The sequence below is a fragment of the Neofelis nebulosa genome, chromosome X (assembly GCF_028018385.1).
Source record: "Neofelis nebulosa isolate mNeoNeb1 chromosome X, mNeoNeb1.pri, whole genome shotgun sequence".
NCBI classification, from domain to species: Eukaryota; Metazoa; Chordata; class Mammalia; order Carnivora; family Felidae; genus Neofelis; species Neofelis nebulosa.
In genome coordinates, this window is record NC_080800.1 from 48,706,851 (window position 1) to 48,720,230 (window position 13,380).

The 13,380-nt window shown below is 42.5% G+C and overlaps 1 pseudogene; it reads left to right on the forward strand.

Moving 5' to 3' along the window:
* The first annotated feature begins 12,444 nt into the window (after positions 1 to 12,444).
* LOC131502070 (peptidyl-prolyl cis-trans isomerase A-like) lies at positions 12,445 to 13,100 on the forward strand (annotated as a pseudogene).
* The last annotated feature ends 280 nt before the right edge of the window (positions 13,101 to 13,380 follow it).

Consider the following 13,380-nt stretch of genomic DNA (forward strand, 5'->3'; position numbering starts at 1 on the left):
CCGGCTTGGCTCAGGTCACGATCTCGCAATTCATGAGTTCAAGCCCTGCATCAGGTTCCGTGCTGACAGCTCAGAGCCTGGAGCCTGCTTCGGATTCTATGTCTCCCTCTCTCTCTGCCCCTCCCCCACTCACACTCTGTCTCTCTCTCTCTCAAAAATAAATAAATGTTAAAAAAAAAAAAAAGAAGGAGCAGGGGCGCCTGGGTGGCTCAGTCATTTAAGAGTCCGACTTCGACTCAGGTCATGATCCTGCAGTCCCTAAGTTGGAACCCCGCGTGGGGCTCTGTGCTGACAGCTCAGAGCCTGGAGCTTGCTTTGGTTTCTGTGTCTCTCTCTCTCTCTGCCCCTCCCCTGCTTTTGCTGTCTGTCTCTCTCTCTCTCTCTCTCTCTCTCTCTCTCAAAAGTAAATAAACATTAAAAAATGTTTTTTTTTTTTTAAAGAAGATAGCTGCATTTGGGGTGCCTGGATAGTCCAACTCTTGATATCAACCCAGGTCATGATCTCACAGTTTGAGTTCAAGCCCTCCATCGGGTTTCACTCTGATTGTGCAGAACCTGCTTGGGATTCTCTCTCTCTCTCTGCCCCAACTATGCTTGAGTGTATGCACCCACACTCTCTCTCTCTCTCAAGAATAAATTTAAATGCATTCAAATGGAAATTCCCTTATCTCACCACTAGATCTATAATCCTATCTGTACCCAACATCTTTTTCTTCAGACTTGTCACTCGGAGGAACTATTCCTCTTCTTATAAAAGACCAATCCCTCCACATCTGCTTTACACTTCTCTCACCTACTCAAGGTCTTTACTTCTTCAGTTACTCCCATCTCTCCTGTATCACCGGTTTCTCCTCTTTGAGGCCATTCCCATCAGCACATGCATATGCTCTGCTATCTACCATCTTTAAGAGTCCCCCTTGAATTCCATGAGTGCCTCCTGCTACTGCCTATTTCTCTCTTCCTTTGACAGCAAAATTTCTCAAGACATGGGTTACACATTGCTGTCCCCACTTCATGTTCCATTCACTTTTCAACTAACTCCAGTCTAGTTTGGTAGCACTCCATGAAACCTGCTCTGGTCAAAGCCACCAAAGTCTTCATGTTATCAAATCCAACAGATGAGTACTTGTCTTTGCTCATCCTAATTGTCCTCTCAGTAGCATCTGACATGGTCAACCAGTTCTTCCTTTTTGAAACATGTTTATTTCTTCTCATCCTTCTTTGCTGGCTTCTAAATGTTGACATTCTAGGATTGTAGATCCATTGCCTCCTTGCTATCCCCACTTGAATATCTACTAGACACCTCGAATTAACATGTCTAAAACATAAATCTTGATATTTCCCCCAAGTCTGTTCCACCCACCACCTTCCCTTATCTCAGTACAACTACCAGTTACTAAATTAGAAAATGGAGGGGTGCCTAGGTTGTTCAGTTGGTTGAATGTCCCACTCTTATTCTCAGCTCAGGACTTGACCTCAGGGTCATGAGTTCAAGCCCCGTATTGGGCCCCATGCTGGACACAAAGCCTACTTAAAAAAGAAATAAATAAATTAGAAAACTGTGAATCATGCCTTTCCCTCACCTCCTACATGCTCAATAGTACTTATGGAGTACTATTGGTTTTATCTCTAAAACTTGTCTTGAATTTGTCCACATCTGTCTCCACTATCACTAACCTACACCAAATCACCATTGTCTCTTGTCTGAACTATTGTAATAGCTTCCTTGTGGTCTCTCTGCTTCTACTTCTGCCTCTATAATTCATTCTCCACACAGTAGCCAGAGTAGTCTTCCAAAAAAAGTAAATCATATCATTTCATCCTCCTGCGTGGAAAATTGTCCATTGTGTTTCAAATAAAAGTTAAACTTCTTGCCATGGATTAACAAGGCCCTTGCTAGTATCACACACTTTACCTCCTGTACCTCTCTTCCTCTCATACTAAGTTCCATTATCCTTCCCTCTTTTTTTGGCACTGTCTTCTTCTGGCCTTCTATCTCCTCCTTATAATTTAAATGTTACATCCTCAGGATGCCTGGGTGGCTCAGTTGTTAAGCATCTGACTTTGGCTCAGGTCGTAACCTCATGGTTTAAGAGTTGGAGTCCTACATCCGGTGAGCTTGAGCCCTGCATCAGGTGAGCTTGAGCCCTGCTTTGGGTGAGCCCCACTTCTCTCTTTCTACACCCCCCCCCCCCGCCCCTCGCTCACTTGCACCCTCTCCCTCTCTCAAAACAAAAAGTTACATCCTCAGAAGTGTTTTTCCTGACCACTGTATTGAAAACTGTTTCTCCTTCCCCTGTTATCCTAATCAAATGTAAGCTCTGTGAGAGCAGAGCGCCTTTGTCTTGTTAGCTCGGGGCTTAGTGCAGTGCATGGCACATATTCAGCACTCAATGAATATTTGGTGAATGAATGAATGGATGAATGAGACAGTTTCCCTAAGGACTTAAGTGCAATGTACTTCAATGTGAGGACTGGGATTAGCATGAAAGACAAAATATACTGCACAATTAGGTTATTGCAATAGAAAGACTGTACACTAATGGAAAATGTCTTAAAGGAGAGGAAGGGAGACTGAGATTATGGATATGGAGGCAAGTGGACAAGGGTGGATAGTTTAGGAGTCTTATGAGGTAATGAGCAAGAATAGGGACAGGCCTTTGAGTCATTGAGGAAAGGGGGAGCTGAGGTTTGTTTGTTTTGAGAGAAAGAGGGCACAAGTGAGTGAGGGGCAGAGAGAGAGAGAGAGAGAGAGAGAGAGAGAGAGAAGCAGGGCTCACCTGAAGCGGTGCTTGTGCTCACCTGATGTGGGGCTCAAACTCACCAACTGTGAGATCAAGACCTGAGCTGAAGCCAGATGCTTAGCGACTGAGCCACCCAGGCACCCACTGGAGATGAGTCTTATCGCAGAATATGTGGGAGCAGGGAAGACCTTGGTAATTAGCCCTTTCTCAGAGCACAAAAGTGTGGGGGATTTTTTAACCATGGCTACTTTCCAGGAACACAAGACTCAGCTAAGTTTCAACGTTGTCACTGGTTATCTCAGGTTTAGTTCAGGAGCTTGATCTGACTATTTCAATCTGTGGAATCAAATGCAGCCTACCCTAGGCACTCCTCTGAAGGCCTATATTTGGGTTCAATCTGAACAACTTGGGTGGACCACCTAGGGCCATCATTGGAAGTGATTCTGGAGTCTTAGCCCGAGGGTCTCAATCTTGGGATCTCAGTTTGGCAGATCAGCTTCAGGGAGATTTATCTGGGAATTCTACTCTGGTGACCTCAGTTTGGAGGCTCCAATTAGGGAATTCTGTCTACGAGGCGCATTGAAGGGGCTCACTCTGGATGTAACAGGCTACTATTCAATCCAGTGGTTCATTCTGAGGTTGGTAAGGAGTTTCATTTGGCAGGGGGCTCAGAGTGTGGCCCCAGTATGGGGATCTGAAACTTTGTTCTGCAAACTATCTCTTGTACACAATCTGGGAAAATTCTTCAGGGAGCTCAGGCAGGATATTTGTTCTGGAGACATCATTTTGGGGGTTTGGTCTAGAAACTGGACCACCTACCTTATGATTGCCTGTCTAAGGGCTAAGGAACTGCTAGGTTAGTACTGGGGATCAGTCTCACTGTACTGGTCAGTCGGGAGCTCTGTTTGGATCACTCACTGTTGGATATGCATCAGGATTTGGGCTTAGAGTTCTGAGTCATTGTAGATCAGAATTCAGCCTAACCAAGAGGGCTCAGCTGACATCAGATGTGATTGCATGTAACAGAAAACCAACAAATAACGATGGTTTAAACAAGATAGAAGCCTTTATTTCTCTCATGTAAAAACAGTCCCAAGGAACTTCCCCTCTCTTTTTTTTTATTTATTTTTTATTTTTTTTTCAATATATGAAATTTATTGTCAAATTGGTTTCCATACAACACCCAGTGCTCATCCCAAAAGGTGCCCTCCTCAATACCCATCACTCACCCTCCCCTCCCTCCCACCCCCATCAACCCTCAGTTTATTCTCAGTGTTTTAAGAGTCTCTTATGGTTTGGCTCTCTCCCTCTCTAACTTTTTTTTCCTTCCCCTCCCCCATGGTGTTCGGTTAAGTTTCTCAGGATCTACATAAGAGTGAAAATATATAGTATCTGTCTTTCTCTGTATGACATTTCACTTAGCATAACACTCTCCAGTTCCATCGACATTGCTACAAAAGACCATATTTCATTCTTTCTCATTGCCATGTAGTATTCCATTGTGTATATAAACCACAATTTCTTTATCCATTCATCAGTTGATGGACATTTAGGCTCTTTCCATAATTTGGCTATTGTTGAGAGTGCTGCTATAAACATTGGGGTACAAGTGCCCCTAGGCATCAGTACTCCTGTATCCCTTGGATAAATTCCTAGCAGTGCTATTGCTGGGTCATAGGGTAGGTCTATTTTTAATTTTCTGAGGAACCTCCACACTGCTTTCCAGAGCAGCTGCACCAATTTGCATTCCCACCAACAGTGCAAGAGGGTTCCCGTTTCTCCACATCCTCTCCAGCATCTATAGTCTCCTGATTTGTTCATTTTGGCCATTGAGTGTGTATTTAGATGTGAAAAAATACATCTTATTTTCAGTAACTTCCAATGAAATTAGGCATTTATTTCAATAATAAATGTAAGGTAGTATCTTACTGTGGTTTTGATTTGTATTTCTCTGATGATGAGTGATGTTGAGCATCTTTTCATGAGTCTGCCAGAATGGATAAAATTAACAGCTCAGGAAACAGCAGATGTTGTCAAGAATGCAGAGAAAGGGGAACCCTTTTGCACTGTTGGTGGAATGCATACTGGTGCAGCCACTCTGGAAAACAGTATGGAGCTTCCTCAAAAAATTAAAACTAGAACTATCCTATGACCCTGGAATTGCACTACTAGGTATTTATCCAAAAGATGCAAAAATGCCGATTCAAAAGGGCACATTCACCCCAATGTTTACAGCAGCACTATTGAAAATAGTCAAATTATTGGGAAAGAGCCCAAATGTCCATCAACTGATGAATGGACAAAGAAAATGCAATATATATATATATATATATACACATACATACACAATGTAATATTACTCAGCAATCAAAAGGAATGAAATCTTGCCATTTGCAGCAGTGTGGATGGAACTAGAGTGTGTTATGCTAAGCGAAATAAGTCAGAGAAAGACAAATATCATATGATTTCACTCATATGTGGAATTTAAGAAACACAACAGGGGTGCCTGGGTGGCTCAGTCGGTTAAGCGTCCGACTTCGGCTCAGGTCATGATCTCACGGTCCGTGGGTTCGAGCCCCGCGTCGGGCTCTGTGCTGACAGCTCAGAGCCTGGAGCCTGTTTCAGATTCTGCGTCTCCTTCTCTCTGTGACCCTCCCCCGTTCATGCTCTGTCTCTCTCTGTCTCAAAAATAAATAAACATGGACAGGGAAGATGGCGGCGTAGGAGGACGCTGGGCTCACCGCGCGTCCTGCTGATCACTTAGATTCCACCTACACCTGCCTAAAGAACCCAGAAAACCGCCAGAGGATTAGCAGAATGGAGTCTCCAGAGCCAAGCGCAGACGAGAGGCCCACGGAAGAGGGTAGGAAGGGCGGCGAGGCGGTGCGCGCTCCACGGACTGGCGGGAGGGAGCCGGGGCGGAGGGGCGGCTCGCCGGCCAAGCAGAGCCCCCGAGTCTGGCTGGCAAAAGCGGAGGGGCCTGACGGACTGTGTTCCCACAGCAAGCGCGACTTAGCGTCTGGAAGGTCATAAGTTAACAGCTCTGCTCAGAAAGCAGGAAGGCTAGAGGACAAAGGGAGGGAGAGCTGCTGAGCCCCCGGACGGCAGAGCTCAGCTTGGCGGAGAACAAAGGCGCTCGCCAGCGCCATCTCCCACGCCCATCCCCCAGCCAAAATCCCAAAGAGAACCAGTTCCTGCCAGGGAACTTGCTCGCTCCGCGCAAACACCCAACTCTGTGCTTCTGCGGAGCCAAACCTCCGGCAGCGGATCTGACTCCCTCCCGCTGCCACAGGGCTCCTCCTGAAGTGGATCACCTAAGGAGAAGTGAGCTAAGCCTGCCCCTCCCGCCCCCGTGCACGTTGCCTACCCACCCCAGCTAATACACCAGCTCCCCAGCACCACAAGCCTGGCAGTGTGCAAGTAGCCCAGACGGGCCACACCACCCCACAGTGAATCCCGCCCCTAGGAGAGGGGAAGAGAAGGCACACACCAGTCTGACTGTGGCCCCAGTGGTGGGCTGGGGGCAGACATCAGGTCGGACTGCGGCCCCGCCCACCAACTCCAGTTATACACCACAGCACGGGGGAAGTGCCCTGCAGGTCCTCACCGCTCCAGGGACTATCCAAAATGACCAAACGGAAGAATTCCCCTCAGAAGAATCTCCAGGAAATAACAACAGCTAATGAACTGATCAAAAAGGATTTAAATAATATAACAGAAAGTGAATTTAGAATAATAGTCATAAAATTAATCGCTGGGCTTGAAAACAGTATGCAGGACAGCAGAGAATCTCTTGCTACAGAGATCAAGGGACTAAGGAACAGTCACGAGGAGCTGAAAAACGCTTTAAACGAAATGCAAAACAAAATGGAAACCACGACGGCTCGGATTGAAGAGGCAGAGGAGAGAATAGGTGAACTAGAAGATAAAGTTATGGAGAAAGAGGAAGCTGAAAGAAAGAGAGATAAAAAAATCCAGGAGTATGAGGGGAAAGTTAGAGAACTAAGTGATACACTAAAAAGAAATAATATACGCATAATTGGTATCCCAGAGGAGGAAGAGAGAGGGAAAGGTGCTGAAGGGGTACTTGAAGAAATTATAGCTGAGAACTTCCCTGAACTGGGGAAGGAAAAAGGCATTGAAATCCAAGAGGCACAGAGAACTCCCTTCAGACGTAACTTGAATCGATCTTCTGCACGACATATCATAGTGAAACTGGCAAAATACAAGGATAAAGAGAAAATTCTGAAAGCAGCAAGGGATACACGTGCCCTCACATATAAAGGGAGACCTATAAGACTCGTGACTGATCTCTCCTTTGAAACTTGGCAGGCCAGAAAGGCTTGGCACGATATCTTTAGTGTGCTAAACAGAAAAAATATGCAGCCGAGAATCCTTTATCCAGCAAGTCTGTCATTTAGAATAGAAGGAGAGATAAAGGTCTTCCCAAACAAACAAAAACTGAAGGAATTTGTCACCACGAAACCAGCCCTACAAGAGATCCTAAGGGGGATCCTGTGAGACAAAGTACCAGAGACATCACTACAAGCATAAAACATACAGACATCACAATGACTCTAAACCCGTATCTTTCTATAATAACACTGAATGTAAATGGATTAAATGCGCCAACCAAAAGACACGGGGTATCAGAATGGATAAAAAAACAAGACCCATCTATTTGCTGTCTACAAGAGACTCATTTTAGATCTGAGGACACCTTTAGATTGAGAGTGAGGGGATGGAGAACTATTTATCATGCTACTGGAAGCCAAAAGAAAGCTGGAGTAGCCATACTTATATCAGACAAACTAGACTTTAAATTAAAGGGTGTAACAAGAGATGAAAAAGGGCATTATATAATAATTACAGGGTCTATCCATCAGGAAGAGCTAACAATTATAAATGTCTATGCGCCAAATACCGGAGCCCCCAGATATATAAAACAGTTACTCATAAACATAAGCAACCTTATTGATAAGAATGTGGTCATTGCAGGGGACTTTAACACCCCACTTACAGAAATGGATAGATCATATAGACACACAGTCAATAAAGAAACAAGGGCCCTGAATGATACATTGGATCAGATGGACTTGACAGATCTATTTAGAACTCTGCATCACAAAGCAACAGAATATACTTTCTTCTCGAGTGCACATGGAACATTCTCCAAGATAGATCATATACTGGGTCACAAAACAGCCCTTCATAAGTTTACAAGAATTGAAATTATACCATGCATACTTTCAGACCACAATGCTATGAAGCTTGAAATCAACCACAGGAAAAAGTCTGGAAAACCTCCAAAAGCATGGAGGTTAAAGAACACCCTACTAACGAATGAGTGGGTCAACCAGGCAATTAGAGAAGAAATTTAAAAATATATGGAAACAAACGAAAATGAAAATACAACAATCCAAACGCTTTGGGACGCAGCGAAGGCAGTCCTGAGAGGAAAATACATTGCAATCCAGGCCTATCTCAAGAAACAAGAAAAATCCCAAATACAAAATCTAATAGCACACCTAAAGGAAATAGAAGCAGAACAACAAAGGCAGCCTAAACCCAGCAGAAGAAGAGAAATCATAAAGATCAGAGCAGAAATAAACAATATAGAATCTAAAAAAACTGTAGAGCAGATCAACGAAACCAAGAGTTGGTTTTTTGAAAAAATAAACAAAATTGACAAACCTCTAGCCAGGCTTCTCAAAAAGAAAAGGGAGATGACCCAAATAGATAAAATCATGCATGAAAATGGAATTATTACAACCAATCCCTCAGAGATACAAACAATTATCAGGGAATACTATGAAAAATTATATGCCAACAAATTGGACAACCTGGAAGAAATGGACAAATTCCTAAACACCCACACTCTTCCAAAACTCAATCAGGAGGAAATAGAAAGCTTGAACAGACCCATAACCAGCGAAGAAATTGAATCGGTTATCAAAAATCTCCCAACAAATAAGAGTCCAGGACCAGATGGCTTCCCAGGGGAGTTCTACCAGACGTTTAAAGCAGAGATAATACCTATCCTTCTCAAGCTATTCCAAGAAATAGAAAGGGAAGGAAAACTTCCAGACTCATTCTATGAAGCCAGTATTACTTTGATTCCTAAACCAGACAGAGACCCAGCAAAAAAAAGAGAACTACAGGCCAATATCTCTGATGAATATGGATGCAAAAATTCTCAATAAGATACTAGCAAATCGAATTCAACAGCATATAAAAAGAATTATTCACCATGATCAAGTGGGATTCATTCCTGGGATGCAGGGCTGGTTCAACATTCGCAAATCGATCAACATGATACATCACATTAACAAAAAAAAAAGAGAAGAACCATATGATCCTGTCAATCGATGCAGAAAAGGCCTTTGACAAAATCCAGCACCCTTTTTAAATAAAAACCCTTGAGAAAGTCGGGATAGAAGGAACATACTTAAAGATCATAAAAGCCATTTATGAAAAGCCCACAGCTAACATCATCCTCAATGGGGAAAAACTGAGAGCTTTTTCCCTGAGATCAGGAACACGACAAGGATGCCCACTCTCACCGCTGTTGTTTAATATAGTGCTGGAAGTTCTAGCATCAGCAATCAGACAACAAAAGGAAATCAAAGGCATCAAAATTGGCAAAGATGAAGTCAAGCTTTTGCTTTTTGCAGATGACATGATATTATACATGGAAAATCCGATAGACTCCACCAAAAGTCTGCTAGAACTGATACATGAATTCAGTAAAGTTGCAGGATACAAAATCAATGTACAGAAATCAGTTGCATTCTTATACACTAACAATGAAGCAACAGAAAGACAAATAAAGAAACTGATCCCATTCACAATTGCACCAAGAAGCATAAAATACCTAGGAATAAATCTAACCAAAGATGTAAAAGATTTGTATGCTGAAAACTATAGAAAGCTTATGCAGGTAATTGAAGAAGATATAAAGAAATGGAAAGACATTCCCTGCTCATGGATTGGAAGAATAAATATTGTCAAAATGTCAATACTACCCAAAGCTATCTACACATTCAATGCAATCCCAATCAAAATTGCACCAGCATTCTTCTTGAAACTAGAACAAGCAATCCTAAAATTCATATGGAACCACAAAAGGCCCCGAATAGCCAAAGTAATTTTGAAGAAGAAGACCAAAGCAGGAGGCATCACAATCCCAGACTTTAGCCTCTACTACAAAGCTGTCATCATCAAGACAGCATGGTATTGGCATAAAAACAGACACATAGACCAATGGAATCGAATAGAAACCCCAGAACTAGACCCACAAACGTATGGCCAACTCATTTTTGACAAAGCAGGAAAGAACATCCAATGGAAAAAAGACAGTCTCTTTAACAAATGGTGCTGGGAGAACTGGACAGCAACATGCAGAAGGTTGAAACTAGACCACTTTCTCACACCATTCACAAAAATAAACTCAAAATGGATAAAGGACCTGAATGTGAGACAGGAAACCATCAAAACCTTAGAGGAGAAAGCAGGAAAAGACCTCTCTGACCTCAGCCGTAGCAATCTCTTACTCGGCACATCCCCAAAGGCAAGGGAATTAAAAGCAAAAGTGAATTACTGGGACCTTATGAAGATAAAAAGCTTCTGCACAGCAAAGGAAACAACCAACAAAACTAAAAGGCAACCAACGGAATGGGAAAAGATATTTGCAAATGACACATCGGACAAAGGGCTAGTATCCAAAATCTATAAAGAGCTCACCAAACTCCACACCCGAAAAACAAATAACCCAGTGAAGAAATGGGCAGAAAACATGAATAGACACTTCTCTAAAGAAGACATCCGGATGGCCAACAGGCACATGAAAAGATGTTCAACGTCGCTCCTCATCAGGGAAATACAAATCAAAACCACACTCAGATACCACCTCACGCCTGTCAGAGTGGCCAAAATGAACAAATCAGGAGACTATAGATGCTGGAGAGGATGTGGAGAGACGGGAACCCTCTTGCACTGTTGGTGGGAATGCAAATTGGTGCAGCCACTCTGGAAAGCAGTGTGGAGGTTCCTCAGAAAATTAAAAATAGACCTACCCTATGACCCAGCAATAGCACTGCTAGGAATTTATCCAAGGGATACAGGAGTACTGATGCATAGGGGCACTTGTACCCCAATGTTTATAGCAGCACTCTCAACAATCGCCAAATTATGGAAAGAGCCTAAATGTCCATCAACTGATGAATGGATAAAGAAATTGTGGTTTATATACACAATGGAATACTACGTGGCAATGAGAAAAAATGAAATATGGCCTTTTGTAGCAGCGTGGATGGAACTGGAGAGTGTGATGCTAAGTGAAATAAGCCATACAGAGAAAGACAGATACCATATGGTTTCACTCTTATGTGGATCCTGAGAAATGTAACAGAAACCCATGGGGGAGGGGAAGGGAAAAAAAAAAAAAAAGAGGTTAGAGTGGGAGAGAGCCAAAGCATAAGAGACTGTTAAAAACTGAGAACAAACTGAGGGTTGATGGGGGGTGGGAGGGAGGGCAGGGTGGGTGATGGGTATTGAGGAGGGCACCTTTTGGGATGAGCACTGGGTGTTGTATGGAAACCAATTTGACAGTAAATTTCATATATTAAAAAAAAAATAAAGTATCATTTGTAGGTTATAAAAAATAAATAAATAAATAAACATTAAAAAAATAAAAAAAAAAAGAAACACAACAGATGAACATAGGGGAAAGGAAGGAAAAATAAGAAAAGCAGAGAGAGAGGCAAACCATAAGAGAATCTTAAATAGAGGACAAATGGAGGGTTGCTGGGGGGATGTTGGGATTAAGGAGGACACTTGTTAGTATGAGCACTGAGGTTATATATAAGCGATGAATCAGTGGGTTCTACTCCTGAAACCAATACTACACTGGATGTTAACTATTTGAATTTAAATTAAAAAAATAATAAATGTAGGCACCCAAGCACAGTGGTATTAGCAGTACCTGCGACTTTGTCATCAATAGACAGATATTTTTCATAGCAGATCTCTTAAAATATTGTTTACAATCATCATTAATTTGAAATCACAGTAGTCATTCAATCTGCTAACCTGCTAGTAGAGGATAGTATTTAATGTATTAATAAAGAAATATGTATATTACAATTAGTTTTTGTAATGTTTTGATAACTATATTTTAATATAATTGGTTTCCTTTATAATCCTAGATTTTATTTTATGCATTTAAAAACATTAATCTGGGAAGGGATATATTGACTTCACCAGATTGTCAGATGGGCTCCAGGCACAGAAAAAGTGATCTGTCACTTATTATACTCAATTTTGGACTTCAGTCTCAAGGCTAAATCTCAGGGTTCATTTAGAGGTCTTGTTTTGTTGGACTCCAGACTGGGGTTCCAAATGTGGGGATTTCTAGAAGACCTACTGTGATATTGTCATTTTTTATAAGAAATATATATTTGGTCCTTGACCCTGTTCCTGGCACAAAACTCCTAAAATATTTGTAATTTCCTAAGTGATTAGAATGGTAAAAGGTATCTTTTGCTATGTTAGTGAGGTGACTTTTGGAAAGCCCCTAGGTAACAAAGGATGGGGGCTAGTTGTCTGTAGAGCCAAACCTGTGATTGGAAGGTTCTGACTTTCAATCCACCCCTCGACCTCCTGGGAGGGGAGAGGGGCTAGAGGTTGTGTTCAATCACCAATGGTATTGCAGACGCTGCTGCTTCCCCAGAGATACCCACACCACCCATCCATTGTCAACCCCACCATGTTCTTTGACATTGCCATGGATGGTGTGCCCTTGGGCCCTGTCTCCTTCAGGGTAAGGGACCTGGAAGCCAAGATGTGACATAAAGCTGTTTTAACAGATGGGAGCTGTTTGTAGACAAAATTCCAAAGACAGCAGAAAACTTTCATGCTCTGAGCACTGGGGAGAAAATATTTGGTTATAAAGCTTCCTGCTTTTACAGGATTATTCCAGGATTTATGTGCCATGGTAGCAACTTCACACACCATAATGACACTGATGGCAAGTCTATTTATGGGGAGAAATTTGATGATGAGAATTTCATCCTGAATCATACGGGTCCTGGCACCTTGTCCATGGCAATGTTGGACCCAACGTGAACGGTTCCTAGTTTTCATCTGCATGGGCAAGACTGACTGGCTGGATGGCAAGCACGTGGTCTTTGGCAAGGTGAAAGAGGGCATGAATATTCTAGAGCCATGGAGCACTTGGGGTCCAGGAATGGCAAGACCAGCAAGAAAATCACCATTGCTGACTGTGGACAAATCTAATAAATATGACCTGGGTTTTATCTTAACTACCAAACCATTCCTTTTATAGCTCAGGAGAGCACACTTTCACGCCCATCTGCTCGAAATATCCTATAACCTTTGTGCTCTTACTGCAGCTCTATGGGTTCCATATTCGCCTTACTCCCCTCCAAGTCTAGCCGGATTGCAGAGTTAAGTTTATGATTATGAAATAAAAACTAAACAACAAAAAAATCACCAATTTCCAATGATCTAATCAATCATGCTTATGTAACGAAGCCTCCATTAAAAACCCTGTTGGAGAGCTTCTGGGTTGATGATCACATGGAGATTCACAGAGAGCATAGAAGCTCCTTGCTCG